A 5,000-nucleotide genomic window follows, 5' to 3' on the forward strand; every position below is an offset into this window, starting at 1 on the left:
ATATATATATATATATATATATATATATATATATATAATGATATATATATATATTATATATATTATATATAATATACACACCACAACACACCACACACACACACACACACACACACACACCACACACCACCCCACACACACACACACACACACACACACAACACACACAAAAAAAATATATGTATATATATATATATATATATATATATATATATATATATATATATATATATATATATTATATATATATATATATATATATATATATATATATATGTATATATATAATATATATATATATATATATATATATATATATATATATATATATATGAAGTTTAACGGAGGGGGGGGGGGCAGCAAACACATCCTTTGTGGTGTGCTTTATTGTTGGCTGCTGATACACAACATAGTACAAGATATGGATGCACGACATATGGAAATTGTACAAGATTTGGATGTACGACGTATGACTATGTGCTCTCCAGCGAAACCCTATCTTGACTACATATTGCCTAGAGTTCCTTGATAATATCGTACACGTTGTCGTACTTCTATGTTTCACATCGCAGAGTTGTTATACTCCTACATGTCATCCTCCCCTACCACACCCAAGGAAGCTGCATGCTGATCTTGACCCATATCAGAGATGGGGCAGAGGAAATGACGGTTACAGATGGTGATATGGCCAGACCCGTTGAGTTGTACATTACTGGGGATGCAGACCAACATCTACCACAATTCCCGTTTGGTCTTAGTTGCGAGGTCGGTTGGATCTCTGGCTTTGTATGGTGACATGATCTCCCACCTCAAGGGCTGGGAGTGGCTTGCAACTAGCTTTGTGTCTTTCATTACGCTTGGCAAATACAGCCCCATAGACCTTAGCAAAGCAGGGCTAGTCAGGGTGCAGGTGGAGCAACTGCAGGTGAGTTGGCAGGTGGTCATGCAGGATGCGAGAAAAAAGTAACTGTGCAGGTGACTTCTTGATATGTGATGGGAGTGTTGCGTTATTGTAGGAATGGCCTGTGCCACAGCATCACTGTCAACAAATCTGTCATGGCCAGTGCAATCAGCAATAATGCGTCATGTTGCCTTGACACCTAGTTTGACACCTAGTTCAGCTCAATCGTTAGACAGACGATGGGTGACACCCTAGCCAGAGAAAAAATTGCAGAACTCTTTGGACCATCACTGGCCAGCAAATTCTGTGAAGATGAGGTGGCGGGGATCTGAGTGGCCAGATAGGTAGTGAAATACATATAGGTTGCCTGAGTATCTGTCTACACATACCAGCATGATCAAAGTAATCCACTGTCACCTTGGAGCTGACATCATGTCAGGCCCATGATGCCATTTACTAGCGGAAAAAGCATGGGTTTGGGATACCATCCAGTGATATATCACTGAAGATGGCTAGCAGAGAGCAATGATCAACTACAACAATGACGCTAGGACATAAGGGAACAAAAATCCTATATGGATCTAAGGCATCAGCTACTGCTAAAGCTTTACCTTCCAATGGAGCATATCAAGTCTAAACAGAATTGGTGAAGCGTGATCCTGCAAAAATAATTTTCCAGGGGGAAGTGGCTAATGGGCAAGATCAGTACTACTGTAGGAGTAGGAATCTGATACCAGACTTAACTAATCTGTGGAAAAGCAAGTTGGCTGCCCTTCTTAGCAAGAGCAGACTCCATCTCGTACTAGTAACAGAATGTGTTGCTTGGATGCAGTGAAGGCAGTGCTTCAGGTGTCATCCCAATGAAAAGACTTAGAAGACTGCACCAAATCATAGAGGGGTGTAATCTCTACTTTGATGCAATATGCCCAGGCCACTTGCTCAAGCCAAACCATGAGCAAGCACCTGTAATGTCCTAAGGGGTAGGCAAGTCACGAATGGCTTGGAACATGTCGATAGGGGGCATAATATATGTCTTGGTGAGCCCTGCAAAATCCACAGAGGTCCTGCTGAACACAAACTTCTTGGGGATGAACATGATGCCATTATTTGCATACAGGGTTAGGTAATCAAAAGTGTGTCAGACCACATCCTCAATATTGTTATCTCAGAGGAGTGTGTCGTCCATGCACTTGACCTTCCAAGGGATATGACAGATGATTTAATCAAATCTGCAAGTGTAAGCATTACCAGCTGCGAGGTTGCCTTGGGGTGCTCAAACATAGTATTATGGTCCAAATTCTGTGATCAATGTGGTGGCCTCTCAGTTCAGTAGGACAGTTATCTGGGTGCCAGACTCTGGACAGACTGTGCAAGATTAAACAGACTTGGTGTATATTGGGTCTCATGGAGACAGTTCTGTTTAAAGCTTGAAGGTTCACTGTGCGGCAAGGCTGACCATTCTTCTTGGCCAAAACTATCATACATGAGCACTAAGTGGTGAGGGTGCCCATGGGCACGGGTTCGATGATACCTATAGCCTCATCACAGTCCAGGTCCGCTTTAACCTGCTTCTTCCAGCGGTGTACATCGAGGCAGATGTGTGGACATGAGGAACAGCACCTGAGTTCAAGTGAATCTTCATGGGAGGGCTATGGTGAGCAGCAGGCGAGCAGACACACTGAATGCTGATGTAGCAAATTGTTGCTTGAACCAATGTGTAAGACTGTTGAGGTACTCATCAGTAGGGAGGGGAAGGCAACGGCTGTAGGCCAAGATGAGGTTAGTGTGCGATGAGATGCAGGTGGTGAGTGCACTAATGCCATTGACACAGTTGCTGGATGACCTGGAATGGGGTAGGCAGCTGGGCCAACACTAAGAGATCTATATGCAAAGAGGCTTAAAAAAAACAGTGGCTATACCCTGCAAGTGTGGACTGCTGTGTACTATTATCAAGAGTGGTGATGAGTGTTGGGATGTAACCAAAGATGTGTAGGGGTGTGCCTCCAACAGCCTGGATCCGCTGTGTGGTCAGCTGGAGGCAGTCATGTGGAAGGTCCATGATAGTCAGTGATCATGAGCAACAAAAAGCTAAACACTAGTGTCAGAGTCTGCAAAAACTTTGTGATGAGAATCTTGGTTTGGTGAGTTGTTGGTTGCTATAAACAATACACTAATAGTGAGGGATGCCAGGGCTGAAGGGATAGTTGAAGGAAAGGCTTCCTTGTCCAAGTCACGTGTACCACCAGGCCCAATGTTGTGGCAGCATATGCTAAACGACACACTGTTTCAAAGTGGTTCACTTTTTCACACAAGTCACGGGTTTTACCCCAAGCTGGACAAGCAGACTTCTGGGTGCCTTAGCCATGGGATGTGGAGCCACATCCACTGCACGAAACCGAAGGAGATGGTTTCTTTTTCTCAGGTATGAACTTGCTGAAGTGATGAAGGAGCTCTACCTACATGAGGATAGTGGAGTGGCGATGTAGAGCTTCTCTGAGAATGAGTACCATTCAGCAACACAGAACTTCTCTTGGTTTTACAAAGCTGCTTCAAAGCTCACACAATGAGCCACAACAGCTGCCATGGTTGGGAGGGCATGATCCTTAGTAAGTAGATCTTGCTGGAGCCCTGGGGCTGGATTTACTAACGCATCGTATGAGCTTTGTTTACATAGTAAATCATACTACTCTCTCGTTTCTCGCAACAAGCGTATTTTCAAAACACTTCCGAGGTCGTAAACACGTCTCCGTACGAGAGACATTAGCGAGTGCCCGAAACCACTCATAAAGTTCATGGTAGCGACCCTCCTCCGCTCATATCAACCTCATAAATACCTTCAGGAGTTTGCAGCTGTGAATTCTCTTTGTGAAAATCAATTAATGTGTAAGAGCTACACATTTAGGAGGCATAGTAACAGAAAAAAAACAGTATAGCTAATGTAAATAGGGATGGCTTTTGCTGATCTGCGGAGGCCATGGAAACATTTAATGTGGGCCTAATATAAACCACTCAACATATTTAATTTATCATGAATTAAAGGAGTTCTGACACATCATCAGGAAAGAATTTTGAGTGAAAATATATAACCTCCATCAGTATGACTTTTTTTCTATAGAACAACAAATTATAATAAATATTCAATAACAGACTTTATCAATATATAAGCAGGCCTATTAACCTAATATAATACTATTATAGAAGCAAGACATTAACTTACTGATGAATATTAAGATTTTTTTTTAAAACAAATTTGTTGTAGTGCATCATAATCTCTTTATGAAATTATAATGAAATGCTTTTGAGTGATGTTTTTGAAAAAAAAAAAAATATATAAATGGGTAAAACAACTAAGAGAGAAAGAGATAAGATACACAAATATGTGCATGTGTAATACATATATAAGTATATATATATTTGTGGATGTGTGTTTGTATTCATATATATATATATATATATATATATATATATATATATATATATATATATATATATATATATATGTATGTATGTATGCATATGCATATATGAATAAATACATAGAGAAATACATACATACATACATGCATACACACACATATATATATATATATATATATATATATATATATATATATATATATATATATATATATATATATATATATATGTGTGTGTGTGTGTGTGTGTGTGTGTGTGTGTGTGGTGGTTGTGTGTGTGTGTGTGTGTGTGTGTGTATGTATGTACGTGTGTTTATATTTCTCTATGTATTGATTCATATATACTTATATGTTGTGGTTATATTACATATGTATACGTGAAGATTAATGAAGGCTTTTACTGCTGAAAGCGACCCATTGCACCAGAATCTAAAAATATTTGCTGGCATTACAGTCTCATGACATTACTTTATTTGCCTTATTGAATTGAACATCATTTTGGAAATACTGTTTAATCACATTTTATGTGAATTTTTCATAAAGAAACTATTATTGGAAGCCTCATTAGTGCTGCCTCAGTTCAGCGGTTAACGTTCTGTGATTGGTCAATTTTTTTCTGGGCTAACACTGATTGGTCGTTCGAGCCGTTCTTTGAGAAAATAAAGCCCCACGATACCTAGCGA

This window comes from Penaeus monodon, chromosome 17 (genome assembly GCF_015228065.2).
Source record: "Penaeus monodon isolate SGIC_2016 chromosome 17, NSTDA_Pmon_1, whole genome shotgun sequence".
Lineage (NCBI taxonomy): Eukaryota > Metazoa > Arthropoda > Malacostraca > Decapoda > Penaeidae > Penaeus > Penaeus monodon.